This window comes from Haliotis asinina, chromosome 2 (genome assembly GCF_037392515.1).
Source record: "Haliotis asinina isolate JCU_RB_2024 chromosome 2, JCU_Hal_asi_v2, whole genome shotgun sequence".
In the NCBI taxonomy this organism is placed as follows: domain Eukaryota; kingdom Metazoa; phylum Mollusca; class Gastropoda; order Lepetellida; family Haliotidae; genus Haliotis; species Haliotis asinina.
In genome coordinates this window covers 24,240,537-24,267,118 of record NC_090281.1, presented here as the reverse complement: position 1 = coordinate 24,267,118, position 26,582 = coordinate 24,240,537, and the positions used below count along the sequence as shown (strand labels likewise).

At 39.9% G+C, this 26,582-nt stretch overlaps 1 protein-coding gene and 1 pseudogene across 1 annotated transcript in view; one reads left to right on the top strand and one right to left on the bottom strand.

Annotated features, from left to right (window-relative positions):
* Nucleotides 1-26,582, bottom strand: part of LOC137273437 (uncharacterized) — a 270,044-nt gene that overhangs the window by 132,672 nt on the left and 110,790 nt on the right. The gene's annotated exons all lie outside the window — the stretch shown is intronic.
* On the top strand, nt 13,990-23,460 carry LOC137271667 (UDP-GalNAc:beta-1,3-N-acetylgalactosaminyltransferase 1-like; annotated as a pseudogene).

The following is a 26,582-nucleotide window of genomic DNA, read 5'->3' as shown; positions in this document are numbered from 1 at the left end:
CGCCGTTGTTATCAATATTCCATCAATATCACGGCGGGGAACACCCGAAATGGGCTTCACACATTGTACCGTGTGGGGAATCGAACCGGTCCTTAGGTGTAAAGAGCGAACGCTTTTACCACTTGACTAATCCACCGACTCAGTCAGAATTAAGTGGAATGAGTGAGATCCTGAACGTTATGGAGCAGAAGCGGTTATAGAGGAAGTAAATATTATTATTATATTCAGCAATATTACGCCGGGTACACCGGGCATCTGTTTCATATACAGTACCCGATTTGGAGATCGAACCCAGAACTCAGGTGACAAGCGAATGCCTTAACTGCAATTCCACCAGCCACCCATTTAAAAAGTAAAACACAACAAGACTAGGAGCAGGTGCAACTTCCTGGTGCTGCAGACACTGGCATACACGGTACGATAAATGTTGAAACATATATTGGTCAGAGAGGGATACGGCGGCATTAAAAAGCAAATTAAAAAGAGAAGGCCATCGAAATCTTTTTGTCATAAATTTTGATCAGCAAAAACAGTGGTTGCATACTTTCTTTCTTTCTTTCGTATGTTGGTTGTTAGTTGGTTTACTGTTTAACGCCGCACCATAATGTTGCAGGTATATGACGGCGGTCTGTAAATAACCGATTCTGGACCAGACAACCCAGTGATCAACGATATGAGCATCGATCTAGACAATAGGGATACGATGACATCCGTCAACCAAGGCAGCGTGTCTGACCACCCGATCCCGTTAGTCGCTTATTGTGACAATCATGGGTCGCTGGTGACCGACTGTAACCCGGATCTTCACAGGTCACTTTATTTGGTCCAACAGTGTACCTTCGCTTGGTACCTGAACAACTGATAAGTGGCCTGTTGTGTAGGTGTATTCATTGTAGGTTGTACATTTAACAGTATGAACAAGTACACAGCAAAACAAAAAAAAATATCAAACTGTCCGACTTATGATGCGGAGTAAGGAACGGATGTGATATATGTATGAAACAGGTAAGCGATTCAGATTGAGTGTGACTGAGTGAGTATAGTTTTACGCCGCTTGTAGCAATATTCCAGCAATGCTACGGCGGGGCCACAAGAAATGGGCTTCACACATTGCACCCATGTGGGGAATCGAGTCCGGTCTCCGGCGTGACGCGCGGACGCTTTTAGCCACCACTACCCCACCGCCCCTCGAGATTTAGAACAAGGAATTCACAATTAAGTAGCCAGTGCTACGTCTTGTTCTCTACGGGTAGGGTAGGATAGGTTTTTACATCACCTTTAGCTATATTCCAGCAATATCATGACGGGTGATACCAGAAATTGGCTTCACACATTGTACCTATGTGGAAAATCGAACCCGGGTCTTCAGCAGACACCTTCACCATCAAGCTAATGTGACTAACATGAGCAACATTGTGTTTCTGCCCCAGGAAAATGAGTGAGTGAGTGAGTTTAGTTTTACGCAATATCAAGAGGGACTGGTAGACTTGTAGAAGTATCCACATTAAAAATATACAATGTTAAATGATAATTTCTGGGGTCCGTAGGGCAAAGGTCTCTGGGGTAAATAATCATAGCATAAATGATCTTTTCGAAAAAGTAGCAAAAACAGACTGGGATCTTTTTGTACCGTCTGCTTATCTAGGCTTGCCTTTCCGAAGGATGAAATTGTGAGGGTATCTAAATAAATTCTAATTATCTCCATGAATTTACTGAGGCATTATGAGGAAAATTTTAAGGTAACACCAGTGATCTTTATCTAGCTAATGGACCAGAAACTATTTACTTCACTTTATTCAATCTTGTGCGAGTTGATCCTAAACACGAGTAGCCCCAAGCTTGCATTAGATGGAGTCATGCAGAGTTATCAAGTTTTTGCACTTGAAGGGTTGGACTGCCGGATAGAATCAAGAGACGAAATCTGTGAAGATAGCTCATCTTATGATACGGTTGTTCCCAAACCTGTCGTATGTCCCTGACAGGTGAGCCAAAAGGTGGACTCCGTTTTCACGATAATGGGATCATTGCAGTGGTTGAGTGTTGATTTTCCATAAAATTAGGGGGTTTATTCAGGCGGTCTGCACAAAGTCAGGAAATGCTGGCAGAAATGTGTCACTCTGGATGGTGACTGTGTAGAGAAGTCTTTAGAACAAGAAATCAAAATAAATAAATTTTTGATACCCCTCTTGCGTGAGCATGAGCACGTAGGCTCAGCCTTAAGCAGAGTCTTGGAGCAGCCTTTTTGGGTGACAACGACTATTGTGAATTGATGAAACTTTGTGTTTGAAGTTTGTGAAAAAACAGTCACTGAACAGAACCAGTGATTTAGCCCATGGTTTAGAACATGACAAGTAATCGTCAATGCCGGTGTATATTTGTGATAGAGCGCGATCTTATAACTCTTTAACACTGATGATTGTATATTTAAGTGCATGTGCATACAGAACGTAGCCAAACTAAGCACGCCCTATTCTGCAATAACGTTTAATATTCTTCATTCTCAAACATAAGTTTCATTAGCGTTTTAAGACAATGACCAACTTTTCAGCAGATCCGAATTTTCACGAGTGAAAATGAAAATGGACACCACAAACAACTCTGCTTAAATTGAATTCCAATTCCATGTTTCATAAGAAAATGGTATTTAAGAATGCATTTTTATTTTAAACTTTAATAACGCAGTCTTCTGTACTTTATGTCGAAGTTCAGACAGCATGCCTAAACTATGGAATCACTGACTGCCCTTGTTTGATGAGGTCATAAAATTATTCACAATGCATCTGGCTCACTGGTTAAACCTGTTATGTGCTTTTAGCAATCAGTCAGCCTAGTTCCGTAACACACAATGAGGTTGGTGTAATATCAGTTCTGTACCAGACCGCCAAAGTCTTCTAGCGGCAGAGTCTCGTTTTGATGTTTCCACGATTTCAAAGGTTTGTCAGAGCTCGCTGTACGACAGAGCACGTTATAGTGCTGGTGTTAGAAAGAGCGTGGTGTTGCAATACGCTAATACTTAGACTCATCAAATCATACTGACTGATATTTATCCACCCAGTTAAATGACAAAGTCTTAGAATTCTGGACTGGTTATCGCACTAAGTTTCGCAGTAGGACGGAATCCAGCAAACAGGAACCCAGACTGTTCTGTAATCAATGTTTTGACATGCGCGGTCGGCCGCACGGATACACGCTGAGGCAGACAGATAAGCGTAGTCTTCTTGACCTCATAAACAGTTGACGATAATAAAGTAAAAACTTGAAAATTGGACATTCCCAAATGTTTGCAAGCAACATGAAAAGTCAAGTTTACTGGGTTGTAAACAGTCGCCGAAAGTCAGCAAACTATGGACTTACAACACAAGCGTCATATCCCGTATAAAATATAATCGGTTTCTTGTTTCTTTCGACTTAACCATCAGCAAACATTGATATATACATTTCGCTTTCTACATTAACAGGTAGGAGACAGAAAAGGCGGTAATCAGTGTTCAGATATGATGGGTAATACGGCTGCATTGGACGACACACGACAGATGAATATTAGAGTGAACTTAGTATGACTGGAATTCCTTTCAAACAAACTGCAAAATAAACTTGGGATTCATTTGAGTTTAGTCGCCCAACTCATTAAATCACGTCCTAGCTAATGTCTCTTGAGACCAACTGTATCGCCAAGTGTCTATCTTACGGAACCCTAGAAGGGTCATTCTCGCGTTGTCTCCCTCACAACAACAAACAAAATGGAAAAAGTAACCAAACATGGGGAAAATATGTCACGTTGACTCACTGCCGACCTTTATTAGAATTAAAAAAATATTCAAAGTAAGACAACTCTTTGTCGCATTTTTGACAGTTGTTTCATTTGTTTGTAAGGGCGACAACGCGACAGTGTCCCTTGTGGAATTCCATACTATCTGCTTGCCATCAAAGACACTTAAGATTATATGAATGGAAGTATGTTTGCAATCTTTCAGATAAGATTGTTAAATATGATTGGCCAGCGAGACTGAAGCTGTATTATCCCTGACAGGCCAAAGATCAACAGAGTACATTTTCCACTCGCACTAAGAAAACCCTCCCCCAGACCCAAGAGAATAAATCATATATAGGACTCCTAGTGATGTCTAGACACATAGCTCAGAAAGTAGGGATTGATGTCGGTTTCATTTAGATTTGTTCAGTAGATAGATAGACATATATTCTTATATTTGTATTGTGTGACTTGGACTGTCAGTCCAGTGTTATCAAGAAATTATCGAATGTATATATCGATATATCTGTTATATGAGGAACATGTAATATTACCAATATATCCGTAGTGCGGGACGAGTGTCATATGAGGAACGTGTAATATACATCGACGGGACGAGTGGCGTTGACAGACGTCAGATGTTAATTACTTGTTGAAACGAGAAAATGGACACACGTATCACTTCCTCATTGAATATGATGCCTGAAAAGCTCTCATTGTTTATCTGACCAGGTTTTAAACCCCAGAATAATCGAAAACACGAATGCATAGAATAATCCATATATGTAATGATAGCAAGTAATACATGGCAACATATATTATTACTTAATGACAAAAATTATGAAAATTCAAAATTCGTACAACAGCGAGAGCATATATCATATGTTAACATAGTTAATAGGTGTTCAAATGCCATTTTCTGTGAGTATGCATATGTATGCAAATCTCTCATTATATGGTCTGTGTGTAGTGAAAAATAAGTTAGGTTGACCCAAAACAAACGTATTCCACCTGCATTGTTCAAACGTATTGGATTTTTTATAAGCGTTGTAGATATTGACCTAATCATATGTAAAGACAGTATCAATAGGTTATACATAGGGCTACAAATCGATTATCAGTGTTTAATCATATCATCTACGTCCTTATGAATCACACTGTTATCAATAATGTTATGAGTCATTGATAAACTTTATAGCATCAAGTGACTTACTTGCATTCACAATACGTGGGATGTCCTATCTGATTATCACATCCTAAGATCGAGTAGACCTTTCAGATATGGCTATGGATTCACAATTATTGTAACATATATGACACAATGGAGGTGTTTTGAGCGAGCTGTCTGCGGCAATAGGCGTGGAGGTGCCTGGATCGAGCCCACTTGTGACCGGGCGTAAAAAACCTTCCAGGCACATTTATGTGCACATTCTTTCACTGTAACAACACCTAGTTTACAGTACACAACCCTGTGTACTTAAAAGAACCCACGAATCCGTTGGTATATGACTAGATGGTGGCCTCATGAATACATGCAGTCACCTGCTAGTTCAGTCTGTTTTCAGTGAAAACATACCGATGAATTTCACTTTGAATAAAAAAAGTAAATCAAACAGAGTGAAATTAGCATTACGTATCCTCATAACTCTGCCTTGCCGATTGAACGTTTAATTTTCAGAATTTTATTCAACTTAGGTTAAAATTCGTTTTAGAAAAATCACAATTTAAAATTTTTATTATTGTTTTGCATTACAAGGGGGTAAGCGAAGTAGCTGGAAGAGAGAAACAAATGCACGTGCGGTACGTGATGAGCGTTAACTTAGCCCAACCCTACCTATTCCCGTTGTGTCATGAAATGCGCAATGCTTATTTTAGTATACAGGGGAAATGAGTCTTTTGTATGAGTAAATCAGACTTCCAGCAGGTGGTATGGCCTTTAGTACTGGGGGCAATATGGTGTCTCTTTGTATGAGGTGTGTTTAGTATTGAGGACAGTGGGGCATTGGTGCTTAAAAAGTCCGCCAACACCCATCTTTAGGAGTATGCTTGTGAGAACGAGTCAAGGACAACATTTACACTGGATATAATTTAAATTTCAAATATTATGCAATCAAATGAAATGAAATCGTTACTTCCCATACACCATCAACGGTTACACACGAGTATATTTCTATTAAGTGAATTCGTTAATGTTCACAATAAACGGCGATAGCTACATGTTGAACTAAAGTATCCAGTAAGTCGAAAACACTCATGACGACATTTATGAACAATTTCACTTCTTTCTTTCTCCTACGTTACAATGTTTATGGATGCAGACTTGTTCTTGTCACTGTTTGGCAAGAATAATGCCGACGTTACGTAAAGCCCATCTCTTTCTCCCCATTAATGTATTTGAAAGAACTTTGACAGTTTTCACTGTGAATTCATTAAGTAAACAAGCATTACATCAGACCATAGTGGCTTGCAAACATTCCCACCTTTGTTTGTGAGATATATTTCTAAACCGTAAACCCGCCGAGGTCTGGTGTCATTTATATACAGACACTGTTGCATGAGTTCTCTGCAATAGAATCTGGGTTGAACAGTGGCAGGGGAATTCCCAACATTCTTCAGACTGGTCCATTAAAGAATTCGCGGAAATACAAAACGGCAAGCGCAGCTAATGTGTTAACTTGTAATATTATCAACAGGCAATAGTTCACCCTTTCAAAGGGCCTATTCCTTGTGACTTTTGTGTTGTGTCGCTTATGACGTACACGTATTCCCTTATTTGGGTAGTATTTCAAGACTACGGTGGCAACAGCCATTAACAAGTGTATAATGTTATCGACTGGTATTCACTTGCCCGATGTTTATCACTGCAGTAAGAGTCAGACAGCCTGGATCACATTTCAGCATGTCTCGGAACGCCCCGTTTAACATAGACTAACAACAAGTCTCGGAAATGAACGTAACTGACAGAAGAAAGTGAACAGCTTATAATTAAAGAAATGAAAAGGATCCATTTAGACGATTGCTATAAATGGGCGGGTTTTTTTTTTCAGAACGCCACTATGTATGGCGACAAGGTAGTGGGAAAAATAATGTGATTCAAGGACCGTGAGACAATCTAGGCTTTAGGATTATAGAGAGGGCAAGGTAGTGGGGGAAAATAATGTGATTCAAGGACCGTGAGACAATCTAGGCTTTAGGATTATAGAGAAGGCAAGGTAGTGGGAAAATAATGTGATTCAAGGACTGTGAAACAATCTAGGCTTTAGTATTGTAGAGAGGACAAGGTAGTGGTGATTCATGGACTGTGAGACAATCTAGGCTTTAGCATAGCAGAGAGGGCAAGGTAGTGGGGGACAATCATGTGATTCAGGGACTGTGAGACAATGTAGACTTTAGCATTGTAGAGAGGGCAAGGTAGTGGGGAAAATAATGTGATTCAAGGACCGTGAGACAATCTAGGCTTTAGGATTGTCGAGAGTGCAAGGGAGTGGGGAAAATAATGTGATTCAAGGACTGTGAGACAATCTAGGCTTTAGGATTGCAGAGAGGGCAAGGTAGTGGGAAAAATAATGTGATTCAAGGACCGTTAGACAATGTAGACTTTAGCATTGTAGAGATGACAAGGTAGTGGGGAAATTAATGTGATTCTAGGACTGTGAGACAGGCTAGGATTTAGGATTATAGAGAGGACAAGGTAATGGGGGAAATAATGTGATTCAAGGACTGTGAAACAATCTAGGCTTTAGTAATATAGAGACTGCGAGACAGACTAGGCTTTAGTATTGTAGAGAGGATAAGGTAGTAGGGAACATAATTTGATTCAAGGACTGTGAGACAATCTAGGCTTTAGTATTGTAGAGAGGACAAGGTAGTGGGAAACATAATGTGTTTCAAGGACTGTGAGACAATCTAGGCTTTAGTATTGTAGAGAGGACAAGGTAGTGGGAAAATAATGTGATTCAAGGACTGTGAGACAATCTAGGCTTTAGTATTGTAGAGAGGGCAAGGTAGTGGGGGGAAAATAATGTGATTCAAGGACTGTGAAACAATCTAGGCTTTAGTATTGTAGAGAGGACAAGGTAGTGGGAAACATAATGTGTTTCAAGAACTGTGAGGCAATCTAGGCTTTAGTATTGTAGAGAGGACAAGGTAGTGGGAAAATAATGTGATTCAAGGACTGTGAAACAATCTAGGCTTTAGTATTGTAGAGAGGGCAAGGTAGTGGGGGGGAAATAATGTGATTCAAGGACTGTGAAACAATCTAGGCTTTAGTATTGTAGAGAGGACAAGGCAGTGGGGGAAAATCATGTGATTCAAGGACCGTGGGACAATCTAGGCTTTAGTTTTGTAGAGAGGGCAAGTTAGTGGGGAAAATAATGTGATTCAAGGACTGTGAGACAATCTAGGCTTTAGTATTATAGAGAGGGCAAGGTAGTGGGGGGAAAATAATGTGATTCAAGGACTGTGAAACAATCTAGGCTTTAGTATTGTAGAGAGGACAAGGCAGTGGGGGAAAATCATGTGATTCAAGGACCGTGGGACAATCTAGGCTTTAGTTTTGTAGAGAGGACAAGGTAGTGGTGATTCAAGGACTGTGAGACAATCTAGGCTTTAGTATTATAGAGAGGACAAGGTAGTGGGGGGAAATAATGTGATTCAAGGACTGTGAGACAGGTTAGGAACAGGTGAGCCAAAGGAGAAATGACTCTGGGAATTGTGCGACAAATTTGGTTTCACATTTTCAGTAGTGACAGTCTTGACGGGTCGGCGACGTCAGCGAGAACGTTGTGTTAAGCGTATGTACATATACATGAAATATCAAAGTATCAAGTATTCAAATCTTTAGTCCCTTGTGTTATGCAGTGGTGTGCGTGCACGTCTGTGTGCATTTACAATACCCTGACATTGCACATATGAATAACGTGTCTGATCAAAATGCTCGCCGCATGATTGCAATTGATGACAAATCGGCGGGATTGCAATGGATGACAAATCGGTGGGATTGGAATGGAACCTTAGCAAAACATGCCTTCTGACACTAGCGACAGCTTGACACTTGCGGGTCCAGCGGTTTGGAGATATGGGGGTGTACATAAATCATGAAGGCCAAAGGTTGGGCGAAATGGTCCTCGGGAAAAATTCTTTTCGAACCCACCACCCCTACCCTCTCCGATCCCTCTGGATCAGCCCCTGCTAAAGAATATCATTTCATTACAATGCACAACGCTGCTAGTCAAATCTATTGCGGCACAGAATTTCCAGCCAAATAATAGGACGTCATTATGACCAGTTCTGTGCAGCCCGCATCTTCTCATTCGTGTCCAACTCGTGTAATTCCGGGACAAGCCGAATGGCGACTCGTGTCTCACAGGAAGGATTTCATATTGGCGTAGGAACATATTAGACCTGTCTTAAACAGGAACGATAACTCTGTTCCTGTTTGATTCACATGGTACTTAACATCACCGAAGTTCTCATATTTTGTATTGCTGTTTTTGTTTTTTCCGTATTTACTTTGAAGAATTAACCCCCCCTTGACATACTGGAAGCTTAGCAAAACATGCCTTCTTACACTAGCGACAGCTTGACACTGGCGGGTCCAGCGATTTGGTGATTGCTGAGTGCATCGTAAAAGAAAGTTCGCACGCTCACAAACGATATGATTTTGTTGTCGCTGTAACTATTCGACTTCATGACAGGACAGATATATCATCGCAGGCATGCTGGGTCTCGTAGCGTTATGCTTTTGCTGAATGGATATTCGTGTGCCCTTTAAAAACTGAAAGAAAGGGGAGCAAGAGACGAGGAAGAAGCAAAAGAAATAGAGGACAAAATGCCTCAAACATGCAACATACAAGGTTTCAATCACCTCAACTCACCTCATCTTCCAAAATGAATATCGTCAATATTCTGCAGACCCGTGAAATCACGGTTAGGACTGATCTGCAACACTCCATGAATGTCGTAAGAGACGACTAACGGAACCGGATGGTCAGGCTCTCTGACTTGGTTGATACTCGTCAAAGTATCCATGCTGTTGCTCATTGGATTGTCTGAGCCAGAGTCGACTGGAATACTCCGCCATGTCGCTGGAATATTGCTGAGTATGGAGGTACCCAGCGATAAGGCAGGAACAACTCTTGGGACGATTAAAGGCCAGTTGAACTGACTTGATTATAGCTTGATTATGTATATGTTGTATTTTGCAACCTGTCTGTGTTGAATCTGCATGAATTATTCACAGTTTTCATAAGTGCAAGATGGCAAGTACATGAAAACGCAATCGAAAATGCAAACCTCAGAAGTCACCAGAGATGAGACCGTAACAAATGTTGGTTGGTTTGGTTTCGTTTTGATGCCTGTTGGCACGGGGATCAAATAATACCTTGTGAATTTTTGTGAATTTGTGAAATGGTTAGCTTTCGATCAAGAACTTCGATGAAATGGGGTATTCTGAAAAAGAATATTTGATAAGTAAGGTTGTATGCCGCTTATAGAAATATTCCAGCAATATCAATGCGGTGGACAACAATAATGCACCATTTCCATTTACGCACAACTGATGGACTATTTTCCTTGTGGATAATATTAAAGTTGAGAAAGTGTCCGTAAAATCTAAATCACTGCTGAGAATTGGTGCAAGGGCAATAAACCATTCGTAACTACTCTCGTCATTCCGCCAAGCTGGATGGCGTCTCGTAACCCTCTCGTGGCCATGAGTGAGTGAGTATAGTTTTACGCCGCACTCAGCAATATTCCAGCTATATGGCGGCGGTCTGGAAATAATCGAGTCTGGACCGGACAATCCAGTGATCACCAACATGAGCATCGATCTGCGCCATTTGGAACCGATGACATGTGTCAACCAAGTCAGCAAGTCTGACCACCCGATCATGTTAGTCGCCTTCATATATTCTGTATAATGCATCTAGAAACGGTGGGTGTATCAAGCTGCCTTATAGGCGCTAGAAGATTATAGTCACATGACTTTATCTCGCCGGGTATCCATTTGCTGGGTGAACAGACGCAATTTAGAACAAACTCACTTGCCTCAGGTGAAACCACATGTAACACGCGTGTTGCGATCTGGGGCAGGACTGAAGCCTAGTAATTCTCAAGAGTCAAGCTGCCAAACACGGTCACCCATCCAATGACTGCCTGAGCTCGACGGTGCCTACTTCAAATGATTTGTGACCTGATCTGTACGCACCCGACCACTCGCCACCACAATTGACGCAACAATTAAAGTGTTTGCAATCAATATTTTTAATGGTATATATTTTATTTGAAAAATGTTGACGAAATTTTAACAAAATGGGAACAGTATGGTTCTTTTATCATTGATTTACGTGTGTCTGCAGAATAATTACATTTAATTTTTTTTTAATTGAAATTCATGTCCAGTCAGATGTGAATCACATAAGTTACAAACCCTTTGTTCTTGAAGGGGTTTTGCCGTCTCCCAGTTTCTGTGGGAAGTTGCAGGATCGGCTCAGAAATATCACCTGGGAGAACTAGATATTGTTCATATTTGGGAGAACGCTTCAGAACTTTACAATAGTTTGTGTAGTAATGACAGAGCCAAGAGCGGGGTTGTTAATGAACAAAGATAACACCATATTGGAAGCCAGTTGAGATACGAGTAATGTTAAGTGAGTGAGTGAGTCTAGTGTTACGCCGCACTCAGCAATATTCCACCTATATGGCGCCGGTCTGTAAATAATCGAGTCTGGACCAGACAACCCAGTGATCAACAGCATGAACATCGATCTGCACCATGGGAACCGATGACGTGCCAACCAAGTCAGCGAGCCTGACCACCCGATCCCGTTAGTCGCCTCTTACTACAAGCATAATCGCCTTTTAAGTCAAGCATGGGTAGCTGAAGGCCTATCCTACCCCGGGTAGACCTTCACGGGTCACTAATCATTTAAAGTGAACAGACATATTGTTACTGTAGCGTTTGTACTGAAAAAAGAGTTATTAGAAATAAACATTTGGAAATAAGAAATCTGTAAGTTTAAATTGCTAGTTTCCAGTAACGCCCAAATTTCCAACTTTAAAGTTCATATTGTCTGTTTACTTTAAATCATCCTCTTCAACTCTCAAAGACAATGAAATAAATATATTTTTTCATCAAGTTATCTTTGTCACTAATGTTATCATGTTATACACTGAACCGCAAAAAACACCACTTTCTTTTACTGCTCAGTACAATTATTAGTACTGATGTTAATGATTGTAAGTGTTAGTCATCGATAATCCGACAATCCGATTAGCGACTTGCTCCCCTTCTTGGGCTGTTTTTTTCTAAATGTACTTGAAGGCAAAGCACGGTTTGTCAACAAGGATATCGTCGTGAATATGTTAGATAATCCAAGCGTTGCTCACCATAACACCCGGTTGCGCTGTTCGTTGCGCAATTCATGACTTCACATACAGTCTATGGTAGCAGTACAGTTGTCGCAGTCACTCCTGTATGAAACATTGGCTACAGCTCAGCTTCCTAATAGATTCCTCACTCATCCAGTTCGTGTCTACAGGTAGGACGTTTCATGTGATTTCGATAGAGTAATCTGTACTATGACTTGTTTGTCAGGCAACATGGGTAGGCTTAGTCAGAAATACCGCTTGCTGGGAGGCGTTCACAGTCATTGGAGGCCAACGTACACGAGTTAGAGACAGGGTAAGAGATTGACGTTTAGTTTCTCAATACATATAATGTTGATGGTATCAAATTAAGCCATTTAGATTGAAGAGGGGCTCCAGTGAGGTGGGAAATTCAGAATTCCTGAACCTGCGAAATCTAGTCTTGCTTCATATAGGGCTTGCGCAATGCAGAGGGGCTTGGCAGTTGGGAAAACAATGTGTTGCAGGAACTGTACGACAGACTACGTTATGCTACACAGAAATCTATACAGCGGAAGCTGTCAAAACCGACATTTGTCTAATCCGGCAAGTTGTCAACACCGGCATAAAATCTCAACCCCATTCAGGGCTTGTACATTCACCATCAGTTCTACAATCCATCACTTTGTCCACAACGGATTATTTCTGCAGTCCCTATGAGTGCCGGTTTAGACAGCTTCCACTGTATATTTAGGGGGAAATTCTTGTTGAGTCCTTTTGCGGACCTTTCTAAAAGAAACAAATTTAAGGAAACACTTCACGTCTTGATCCACGAGGCATTTGTCAATGAACGTACTGAAGCAGATCTATCTTCAGCGGTTCAGGAAGCTTTATATCAAAAATGAAAGCAAATGTCATTTCAAATTACTGAGGAAAAACATTTAGGAAATGCGGGAATTCCTCATTGATAGCATCTGTAAAGAAGTTGAATGTCACTTTAAAATGTAAACCAAGTAAAGTGAAGGTAAATCTTCACAATTCTGCCTTGCCAACTGAACATCACAGTTTTACCGAATTTACGTGAAAAGTTGCTTAAGAAATTATCATGGTTTTAAATGGTTATTATTGGTTTGTAGTTGGAACAGGGAAGCAAATGCACGTGCGGTTCGTGATGAGCGTTAAGCTGGACCAACACAGTTTGCTCTCGGTGTTTCATGTAATGTGCATACCCTCTTGTCATTCAAATCAATAAACGTTAATATTCAATTTACTTTTTCGCTTAATCTGAAACTCATCTGTACATTTTCACTGCAAACAGATTTTTAAGAACACTATGTAAAACACCACAAATGGACTTCACACATTGTACCCATGTGGAGGGAAAAGCCGGAGACGAATCCTGCTGAATTATAACTTGTTTTTTTATGTAAACCATGTGATATTACCGTTAAAGTGCACACTGTTCATCTACATCATTTTAAGTCACATTAAAAACCTTCTGTGGCGTTACAGTCTTTTCCTACCTAAATTTGATGTAAATGCAATCAACATCAAGTGATTGGTGTTTTTACACAAGAAAAAATATTGTTGCTCCACTGGAGCAGATTATTGAAAAACAGTTAAATAACTGAAACCTCCCCTTAAATAACGTTGCTTATGTATGTATGTATGTATGTATGTATGTATGTATGTATGTATGTATGTATGTATGTATGTATGTATGTATGTATGTATGTATGTATGCATGCATGCATGCATGTCTGTGTGTGTGTGTGTGTGTAGGTCGGTAGGTACGTACGTACGTACGTATGTATGTATCTCTGTGTGTGTGTATGTAAGGACGTGTGTGCGTGCAGGCGTGTGTATGTATGCATGCATGGATGGATGGATAGATGGGGAGTGTCGGGAGGGGGGTCATCATCATCATCGTCGTCGTCGTCGTCACCACCACTACCACCACCTACATCATCATCATCATCAACATCATCAACATCATCATCATCATCATCATCATTTACCGCACATTAGTTGTCATGACCACCAATGATCTTGAAAAACGATAGTGGGAAATTTGAGTGAGTATAGAAATATTCCAGCAATATTCCGGCTTAGGACACCAAAAATTGACCTTACACATTTTAACTATGCTGGGAATCAAATTCGGGTCTTCGGCGTGACGAGCGAACGCTTAAACCACAAGGCTAACTCACCGCCCCCTGGGAAATTTGACGTTGACGTTGTTGATCTGTATAATTACGTAATACGTCACAATCTCGATACATTCATTCACATGGCGCGGCTGTTGCATGTGGTGTTTCCTCACCTGCACACTATAATATATATATAGTTTAGTGAGTGAATGAGTGAGTATGAGTTCCCGCCGTCTTTAGCAATATATTATAGATATTCCAGCAATATCACGGCGGGGGACTCTAGAATTGGCTTCAAGCATTGTCCCCACAGAACCCAGTTTTGACGTGACGAGCGAACTCCTTAGCCACTAGACTATCCCACCGCCCTCATATTTTAGTGCCAATGGACACATTTCTGAGGCGTTTTGATAGTGTTGCCAGCAATCTAACTTGACAGACACATTAACATGTGGCCAGGAATAGTCTCCTCAGAAGTCATTGAATGGGTGTTAACTTCTTCGCAGTCAGGAACACATATTGTGACAAATTATACCACAATTAGAATATAAAGAACTGTCGACGAAGAGCAGTAAAATGACTACATTATCACAGATAGAGAATTAAGACTATATAGCAAGCTACTTTTAAAATCAGACAAATTGAACAGACAATATCGATTCAATATTTGAAAAAATAACTGGAGCTGGGATGGAGATCACCAGCATCTAAAGGTAGCTCACACTGTTAGGAGCCATGTGGACGTTTGAGTTCTTTTGCAATCTGCATGAACCCTAGCTGGATTTACATCATCCATTTAGCCGTTGGTGATCGTAGGTAAATTTAGCCATAACTGAAAATCACACAAATGCTACGTTTAAAAATATTCGGTAAGTTTGTTTACCTTGAATCATTTGGGACTTACGTACCCCTACAGCAGGACCATAACTTTACAATATTTTATCCTCCCTATGAGGAGACATCCAGTCAGGATATCCGCCTAGGATTGATCATCGCACCCCATACTTGTCGTAAGAAGCGACTGATGCGATCGGGTGGTCAGGCACGATGACTTGTTGAGACATGCCATCATATCCCATTGTAAATCGATGCTCATGCTGTTGATCACTGTCGGATTGTCTGGTCCAGATTCGATTATCACCAGACCATCGCCATATGCTTGGGAATTGACTGTGCGGCGTAAAAGTAAAGTAACTCACAAAAGATGATGTTATTGATGATTCAGACTCCATTATTCAATGAACGCTGCCATTTATAGTTGACTCACTCACTCACTCACTCAATAATTAGCATCAAACATATCAGAGACTATTTGTAATATGACTTCTTGTAATTGTATTTCCTTGATTAAGATATCGAGCATAACAAATTGATTAAGACATGCTTTTACCTTTGTGATGTAAAACAATTTATATTGCACATGTTTTTATGTATTTCTTTTTCATTTCAGGAGCAGGAACGTTGTTGGCATAGCAGAATTTTAACAAGAATACAAGAAGCTTAACTTCATCACTCGTTTATCTTTGACATTAAGCATTGACTAATTATTATCTGGTCTGACGTTAGAGACATTTACAGTAAACATGAACACATGTCTCTATAGAGGCAGAGGCTAGTAGATTGTTTGTATCAGTATCTGGTCTGACATTACTAACATTTACAGTAAAAACGAACACACGTCCCTATAAATCTTTGACATTAAGCAGAGGCTAGTAGATTATTTGGTTTGACGGTACAGACATTTAAAGTAAAAATGAACACACGATACAGTTCTTTGACATTAAGCAGTGGCTAATCATTATTTGGTGAGACGTTACAGTCAGTTACAGTAAAAATGAGCACTCGTTACAGTTCTTTGACATAGGCATTGACTAGTCATTATTTCATCAGTGTGTGTGTGTGTGTGTGTGTGTGTGTGTGTGTGTGTGTGTGTGTGTATTTGCGTGTCTGTGTGCGTATATACATGGTGTATTTACAAACTAAACGTAATGCATGTAAAAACAATTAGACGTTAGCAACCAAACGTGTTTCACGTTGGATGTACCTTAAGTTAAAAAAATCTTGTATAATGTTTTGTACTGTTTCGTATACAATTTCTGTGTACATGCCTTGTATGATAAGTATGCGACTATTTGTTTGTACATAAAAAGCATACGATCCCGGTATAGAATTGGCCTTCAGCAACCCATGCTTGCCATAAAGGCGACTATGCTTGTCGTAAGAGGCGACTAACGGGATCGGGTGGTCAGACTCGCTGACTTGGTTGACCCATGTCATCGGTTCCCAATTGCGCAGATCGATGCTCATGTTGTTGATCACTGGAATGTCTGGTCCAGACTCGATTAGTAACTGACCGCCACCATATAGCTGGAATATTGCTGAGTGTGGTGTAACACTAAACTCACTCACTCACCCATAACAAGCATACGATTTTGGTACTGGAATTTACCGTATATTAGGGCCCCTGTATTGAACAGTCAATAAATCAGTAAAGGAAACTTCCTAAAGGACAACATATTACCACATACGAAACTTGGAGGAAAATGGAATCATACTGCTTGCGATTTCTTCGTTCTCATGCAGCCACTTAACATTCTTTAGTTTCGTCGTTTATGCTTTACTTTTTACGAATTTGTTCCGTATATTAGGGCCCCTGTATTGAACAGTCAATAAATCAGTATAAGAAACTTTTTAAAGTGAGTGAGGTTTAATTTGACGCCGCATCCACATAGCGACGAGCTTAAGGTCAAACATGTACACAATATGATTATAAACAAAAGTCACACTTGAACGGCGTTTCAAAGAACAATATATTGCCGCGTAAGAAACTTGGAGGAAAATAGAATCATACTGTTTACGATTTCTTAGTTCTCATGCAGCCACTTAACATTCTTTAGTTTCGTCGTCTATCCTTTACTCGATCAACTCTACTGAATTCATTCCTGTTCTGTAGGTTCCAGCCGAATAGCGACTCGTGCCCCTCTGGAGGGAGTTCATGTTGGCGTATAAACCTCAGAACTACTTTATACAGAACTACTTCAAACTCTATTATCAACAATAATGTCAAACAGAACAGAAGCCCTGGAAAAATGTTCAAACAGTTCAATATGTTTTGAAACAATAATAATAATGTTCAGATATTTGAGTGACCGAGTGAGTTTAGTTTTACGCCGCACGCAATATCTCAGCTATATGGCGGCTGTATGTAAATAATCGAGTCTGGACCAGACAATCCAGTGACCAACAACGTGACCACCGATCTGCGGAACTGGGAACCGATGACATGTGTCAACCAAGTCAGAGAGCCTGACCACCCGATCCCGTTAATCGCCTCTTACGGCCATGGTTTAGGGATTGTACAATATGATGGGCCCAACGGTCAGTTCGTACAGTTTCCTGCCATGTCACCACACAGCCTGCACTTCGCAACAAGCAATGCTTGCACTTTTTGCCAGTTCTCTCAAAGCATGCTTCATATTCAGATGTTACTGAAACCAAAGCCCTAAATATATGTAAGATTCAACATAACATATTACATGATTACAACATCTGAAAATGAACATATGTGAACTACGCAACAGAATATGAACACAGTTTTCATTTTTCGGTACGTCCGCTGGTAGATAGTCTACGCCCACTGCTTTGCTATTTTTCTAGCTCTGTGCACGGCTTCCACACGCGTCGTTCAGACCTTCCAAGTCGTGTTTGCAGTGATCCAAGACGGATTGAACGTCGTTAACAACTGTACCGTCATCAAGCAGGATGTCGTTAGAAATTCCTATTTTGCCGACAAGTCGCCAGAAATTTGTATCCGCTTGATTTAACTTCTTCAGTAATTTCTTTTCTGTTTCTCTGCTTGATGTCGTCTTTCACATCTTCTGTTTAACTTGTCAAACGCTTTCAAACGCCAGCCACACCGGTGGACCGGTTGTTTGTGGTAAGCGACATTTAACAAAATATTGTAGAAGAATGTATGATCACTAATTGTTGGTGACTGCTACGGAAGATGTCTTCCCCGGATTCCTATATCTTCAACCGGAAAATTCTTTACGATGGCAGAGAAAAGTACAGATAGAATAGACATATTAGACAAAAGGGCCATCACGTATCTGCCATGTTTTTAGTGACGCTCAGCTCAGTCACTTCCACTTTAAGCATTTTGGAAAGAAATAGAAGAAACTGGAAGTCTGGGGCTAGGCGGCTGACTTTGTGTGGTGGCCATTAGGTGCCTGACTCTCAGGGTGCGGGTTCCAATCCCAGATGAGACTCAACCAAAAACGTGCTGGAATTTGTACTTTACTAAGAGAGTGAAATCCCTAATATGACAAATGTTGCATTTGATCACTTTCTAAATGGCATCGTGTAATCATAGGAACATATCTCTTCTAAATGTATCAGGAAAAAATATTCCCATCCATCGTAGATAAACGTCATCATGCATGGACTGGCCTGAATGATGTAACAACAGAAGCTCCAGCTGGCTTCAGACTCAGCTATTCCATACAGGACACTGTATTTACTCTGCAAACTCTCTGCTCTAAATATCTCTCAAGACCAATGGGACGATTTTGTGGCCTTTGTTGATTTTAGAAAGACTTCCAATTGTGTAGATGGTTCAAAACTTATATATATATTGTCAAAATCAAATCAATCAAAAATTCTGCTTAATGCGTATTCATCTGTTAGACCCCGTGTAAAAAATGGAAATTGCAAAAGTGGTAAGTTTTCTTATACAGTCATTGGTCTGCTGCACAATTAAATATTTTCTATGAATTTTGCATGAGACGGAGTTTAAGTGATAATTTAGAATAAAACCCCACATGTTATTGGTTTTACAAATGGCGGTGTTTTAAAACAAGGAGAAACATGGTACTATGCAAATGTAAAACTTAAATGTGATCCATATTATAAAGACCTTGGTTTGTTTGATATTTTCCTCAAGACTAAACAGCGTGTAAACGTTTGGCAGCACAAGAATATAAGGCAACCTACTCTTTTTACAAATTATTTTATTCATAATTAGTTCTTCTATTTCTTTCCGAAATATTTGTACCATCTTTGATTGTAAAACGTTTCTGTTCTTTCAATATATCTTAGATTGGGTGCATGACTAATTTTCATTGTATAGAAAAGGTACAAATTTTATTTTCAAAACGTTTTTTAAATCTTGCTACATTTGCTTCTAGTAGGGCTATCCATGGAGAAACTGGTAGATGTAATATGTTTGTATTCACATATTCAGTAGTAAAGTGCATTATTTAAAGTATCCTAAACGGTATTTACAAATATAAACAATTTTATTGTGTAAAATAAACAAATATGAACTGATTGATGACATCAGCTGTATTTTGAGTATAGTTTGTTTTTGCTTGTTTTTTATGTTTTTATTTTTTATTGTTATTTTTTATTATTATTTATTTATTTTGTATTTTGGGGTTTTTTGTGGGGTGGGGTTGCTTTGTTTTTGTTTGTGTGTGTGTGTGTGTGTGTGTGTGTGTGTGTGTGTGTGTGTGTGTGTGTGTGTGTTTGTTTGTGTGTGTGTTTGTTTGTGTGTGTTGCGTCGAGTTGTTGTTTTGGGGTTTGCTTTGTTTTGCTGTTTTGTGTTTCAGTCACTTACTGTGTGCGTGCTTCACCGTCATGTGGTCTTCATGTTAGAGTACGTACTAACCGTTGTTCTTGTTCATTTAAATTGAGAAGAGGCCATCCTGCCAGTCCCTTTCTTTGCATTCCCGCCTCGTAACAGTTAGTAGCCTGTTTCCCTTATCGTTTAGGCTTTCGAGCATTGTGGTAAAAGACTTCGCTCGTCACACCAAAGATCCATTTCTGGTGTCCACTGCCGCAATATTGCTGGAAAGCTGCAAACGCAGCCTAAAACTAAACTCACTCACTTACCCATGCAGGGTATACAGAGCTAAACAAAGTTTTGGAAGGACTAACTAGGCGTGCAAGGACTGAATCAAGACTGAAGATATGAGTGTTTCCCAAGAAGGAACCTCCACTGAGCTTTCCCGAACAGGAAAGATGATGCAAGTGTCTCCTCAGAATGTTCCCCAAGAAGGATGGTGCAAATACTCCCCTTCCCCATTTTCAGACAAATATCCATATGGAATTAATATTGACATCACGGAAAAGTCACAATTAAAAACAGTGTTGCTTGGTTATTGTACGCACACAGTAGTATTCCAGCCATTGAGGGGAGGAGTGCGAAAACTGAAAAGTGCGTATCCCCACTACTAACTGAAAGTGTAGTATGAACGAATGTTTCTGAATTATAGACATGAATAGGTTCAGCAATATGGCTGATATCGCTACCATACTGAAAAATGGATTCGTTCAGTTTGAACAGGTAATCATTATTGAGGGCAATCACGTAAAGTTCTATCTTTACTGGATTGCAAATTCTGGGAATAGGAAAAGAGACAAAACCAGGTCTATCAATTATTACATTATTTTCAAAAAGTATTGAAATGACATATTCCCGGTGGATCCATAAAGTTACATGTCAGTCTCCGGAAACAAAGACTGTTCTTTCATCAACCGCTGGTCAACGAAGTGACTTTGAGCAGAAAGAATAAACCTAAACATGACTTGATCCATGGTAATGCCAACCTCGAACAAACGTTGGTTTGTAGAATAGAACTATTATTACACCCATGGTAGCCTAATGATTAAAGCTTTCGCTCGTCAAGCTGAACTCACGGGTTCGATTCGCGACATGGGTGCAATGTGTGAAGCCCATTCTGTTGTCCCCTGGAGCCATATTGTTGGAAATCCTAAAAGCGGCATAAAACCGAACTCTCTCAATCGCCCATCCCATTCATTCACATGGTTTACAAGGAAGACTTGCAGTTTTGACGATGGTATTACACAACATGTAATGGTTGTTTTTAAAAAATGTTTATTTGTTTACAGTTTAATTATAATGTATTGGGTTTTGACATGATGGTTTGGGATGACGCGTTATGAAGGACAACACCGCACATGTCACAGGGTTTATTCTTTCTTTTGGGGGAATTTTGCGCCGCTTACCTAATTCGGTAGGAATACCACGACAGAAAATTCTAAACAAGAGGAATTTAAGGGCCAAGGCAAGGAGAATATATATATGTACTCAAAACTAGTTATGAAACGAGTGTCAAATGCTCTTGGTAGTTGGGATGCTTTCTGGAAGAGAACCGATCTACAGGAACCCATGCTTGTCGAAAGAAGCGATTAAATGGTTCGTAAATCGTATCCCCATTGCACAGATGTTCATCGCTGGATTGTCGGGTACAAATTCGACCATTTCCAGACTGTCGTCATATAACTGGACAATTTGCAAGGTCAGCGGTAAACAATAAACAAACAAACAGAAATCGGCTGTTTGATTCAACTGAATGGAGTAGCCTCTGTTGTAGCTAGTAAGTTACCTCTTACTGTTGTGAACATGTTGCAGCTCTGTTGGACCAATTACGACGTGGCTGTGAATTATAATACTCACTGAAATATAACAAAACAGCCTTTCACGTTTCTTTTTTTATTACTTCATTAAAACAGTTACTTCAATAACCTGCTTTTTTCTAACTAGGCCCTTTAATTTGGTTTTCTAATTATAATCCACAATTTTGCTATTTTGGTTATTTTTTGGAAGTGTTGTACTTGTAACACAAGATGAGACAAAACTAATTGTCTTTATTGTCTATAGTCAAGTGAAAACTTGTAAGCAACTTGTCATATAGATACAAAGTCCACAATGAGTTTATTTCAGTATATCTGAAACATGTATTTACATTTTTTAAATGTAAATATTGGTCTCTCATGTTTCCTATGGAACGGCTTGTGTAAAATGTTTTTGTTATTTTTTGGAAGTGCTAAAAATAAAACAACATTTACACAACATATACAGTGTTGTACATGCAACAAAGTCCACAATGAGATTTTTTCAGTATATCTGAAGCATGTATTTAATGCATGCTTAAACGTTCTTAATTATTAGTTTTGTTTATTTATATCAAATCCACGTAACAAAATAATATGTTCTGGCGTAATTGTACCTAGGGTCATGTGACCTTCAGTATTGAATAAACACGTCTGAGTCTATAAATGCAATTTACTTTTTATGATAATAGAATATCTGTCTGCCTGTCCTAACAGGCGTGTGCCAAAGACATTAATTTTGAAATCGCACGTAAAATATCAGGCAATCTGGCATTTTGACGGCACCTGTATCTGCAGGTATCAGATAAACTATATTTTAGACATGGCTTCTTATCCCGGAATAACCGCATTTGGGGTTTTTGTTTGCTTCTAGGTTTTACTTTCCGTAAATAAGACCTATTTCCCGGTTTTACTTTTTGTAAGTAAGACCTATTTCCTGTGTTTATTTTTGTAAGACCTATTTGCCGAGTTTACTTTTAGTAAGTAAAAACTCCTTTACTTTTACTTAACTATATATTACAATCAACATCAGTGTGGTCCGTGGCTAGTAACAGTCCAGTCGGGCCAGTAAATCTCCACAGTCACTGTCACATTCCTCGGGTATGGTTGGTAAAGTAAGCCCTTGACCAACGTGAGGACAGTAAGACCCCTCCGGTCTCGGGTCGTAGTTTGGCACCCATGACCTGTAAGTCGTGCTTTATTCTACACACAATAATCACTGGTCGACATGTTTCTTAATGTAACCTGTTTATTGGATAACCAGGTACGTTTTGACACAAAGTATTCCTTAATCACCCGTGCAAATACAGAAGGAAGCCTGTTCAAGTGTGAATTATGTACTGAGGTCGGATAACGATGTTTTTGTGAATTTGCCGTTGATGATGGAGCGAGTTTCCAGCATGAAGGGACGTTTTATTCTCGGCGACAAGCTTCCACATGCACTGTCCCATCGATCTGGAAAACACGCTGTGTCATCCAAAGAGTACCCGTTTGTTTTCTACCCGCCATATTTGATTGGATATGCTTACATCATGACGCGTGAAGTGGCGTTGTCGATGTTAAACGCCTTCTACCATATGCCTTTCCTAAAAATCGAGGATGTGTACATTGGGGGTATATTACCCAGAGCGACTAGTACCTCAGTGATGCAAATCCACCCCTCTTGGATTGTGAATGGTCAAAAGGTAGACATGTGATTTTGTACAGAGGAAATTGATAGCTGGCGCCAATATTGATAATGATGTTATTTATAAAAATTGGCAAACGTTTAAAGAACCATGGCGTTGTAAGAAATGACGTCTCATGTTTTATCACCCCGTGTGTCTGGTCACTCTCTTCATCCGTCCACTGGCTGTGTCGGCCTGGATACACTTCCTGTCAACTAACAAAAGAAATACAAAATATATTATATCTTGTTTTATTGTATCACACCATGATAAAGAAGGTAGTGGTGTGTTTGCTGTGAGTATATATTGTAAAGCCAAACAGAAAACAATTCAATATACTTTACGATTGTTGTTCAGGGAATCGATGTTCACGGTGAAATCATTATACATACCATCACATATTTTTAAAAATTGACGCCACTGTATGATGGTTTACGAAAAGTTTTGAATAAATATTTGTTGGTTTTTCTCAAGTAGTGCAATTCACGTTGTTCCTTATTCATACAGAAATCTTAAAACACAATCATGATGGGGAGAGTGTTTCTCTGAGTCCAGGTGTGTTTATTTCCACATACATTGAATGTACATCACTTAATGATGAACAATGAAATCATTTGTAGGTCAGCTGCTCTAAAAATCAATAATGCATTTCTGTTATTAGTGCTGTCAGACCCTAATTAAGCTCTCGCGCCCTCTACCGACCGAACATCATAACGAAGATCCTGTACCGAAACATGTCATTGAGGCTAGTTCGGCAAATACCGGTAGCATAGATATTTAATATAGACCAATATATTGTCGAAAAAGCGTCTACTACGCACTGCATGTTCACATGATTGATTAGATATGCGGCATTGCTAAATGTACTTGAAGGCAAAGCACGGTTTGTCAACAAGGATATCGTCGTGAATATGCGAGATAATCCATGCGTTGCTCACCAAAACACCCGGTTGCGCAATTCGTTGCCAAGTATTCAATCGATAGTAGCAGTATAGTACACATCTCCGGACGTTGTCACAGACGCTCCAGTATGAAACATTGACTACAGCTCAGCTTCCTAATAGATTCCTCACTCATCCAGCTCGTGTCTACAGGTAGGACGTTTCATGTGATTTCGATAGAGTAATCTGTACTATGACTTGTTTGTCAGGCGACATGGGTAGGTTTAGTCAGAAATACCGCTTGCTGGGAGGCGTTCCCAGTCATTGGAGGCCAACGTACACGAGTTAGAGACAGGGTAAGAGATTGACGTTTAGTTTCTCAATACATATAATGTTGATAGTATCCAATTAAGCCATTTAGATTGAAGAGGAGCTCCAGTGAGGTGGGAAATTCAGAATTCCTGAACCTGCGAAATCTAGTCTTGCTTCATATAGGGCTTGCGCAATGCAGAGGGGCTTGGCAGTTGGGAAAACAATGTGTTGCAGGAACTGTACGACAGACTACGTTATGCTATACAGAAATCTATACAGCGGAAGCTGTCAAAACCGACATTTGTCTAATCCGGCAAGTTGTCAACACCGGCATAAAATCTCAACCCCATTCAGGGCTTGTACATTCACCATCAGTTCTACAATCCATCACTTTGTCCACAACGGATTATTTCTGCAGTCCCTATGAGTGCCGGTTTAGACAGCTTCCACTGTATATTTAGGGGGAAATTCTTGTTGAGTCCTTTTGCGGACCTTTCTAAAAGAAACAAATTTAAGGAAACACTTCACGTCTTGATCCATGAGGCATTTGTCAATGAACGTACTGAAGCAGATCTATCTTCAGCGGTTCAGGAAGCTTTATATCAAAAATGAAAGCAAATGTCATTTCAAATTACTGAGGAAAAACATTTAGGAAATGCGGGAATTCCTCATTGATAGCATCTGTAAAGAAGTTGAATGTCACTTTAAAATGTAAACCAAGTAAAGTGAAGGTAAATCTTCACAATTCTGCCTTGCCAACTGAACATCACAGTTTTACCGAATTTACGTGAAAAGTTGCTTAAGAAATTATCATGGTTTTAAATGGTTATTATTGGTTTCTAGTTGGAACAGGGAAGCAAATGCACGTGCGGTTCGTGATGAGCGTTAAGCTGGACCAACACAGTTTGCTCTCGGTGTTTCGTGTAATGTGCATACCCTCTTGTCATTCAAATCAATAAACGTTAATATTCAATTTACTTTTTCGCATCATCATCATCGTCGTCGTCGTCGTCACCACCACTACCACCACCTACATCATCATCATCATCAACATCATCAACATCATCATCATCATCATCATTTACCGCACATTAGTTGTCATGACCACCAATGATCTTGAAAAACGATAGTGGGAAATTTGAGTGAGTATAGAAATATTCCAGCAATATTCCGGCTTAGGACACCAAAAATTGACCTTACACATTTTAACTATGCTGGGAATCAAATTCGGGTCTTCGGCGTGACGAGCGAACGCTTAAACCACAAGGCTAACTCACCGCCCCTTGGGAAATTTGACGTTGACGTTGTTGATCTGTATAATTACGTAATACGTCACAATCTCGATACATTCATTCACATGGCGCGGCTGTTGCATGTGGTGTTTCCTCACCTGCACACTATAATATATATATAGTTTAGTGAGTGAATGAGTGAGTATGAGTTCCCGCCGTCTTTAGCAATATATTATAGATATTCCAGCAATATCACGGCGGGGGACTCTAGAATTGGCTTCAAGCATTGTCCCCACAGAACCCAGTTTTGACGTGACGAGCGAACTCCTTAGCCACTAGACTATCCCACCGCCCTCATATTTTAGTGCCAATGGACACATTTCTGAGGCGTTTTGATAGTGTTGCCAGCAATCTAACTTGACAGACACATTAACATGTGGCCAGGAATAGTCTCCTCAGAAGTCATTGAATGAGTGTTAACTTCTTCGCAGTCAGGAACACATATTGTGACAAATTATACCACATTAGAATATAAAGAACTGTCGACGAAGAGCAGTAAAATGACTACATTATCACAGATAGAGAATTAAGACTATATAGCAAGCTACTTTTAAAATCAGACAGATTGAACAGACAATATCGATTCAATATTTGAAAAAATAACTGGAGCTGGGATGGAGATCACCAGCATCTAAAGGTAGCTCACACTGTTAGGAGCCATGTGGACGTTTGAGTTCTTTTGCAATCTGCATGAACCCTAGCTGGATTTACATCATCCATTTAGCCGTTGGTGATCGTAGGTAAATTTAGCCATAACTGAAAATCAC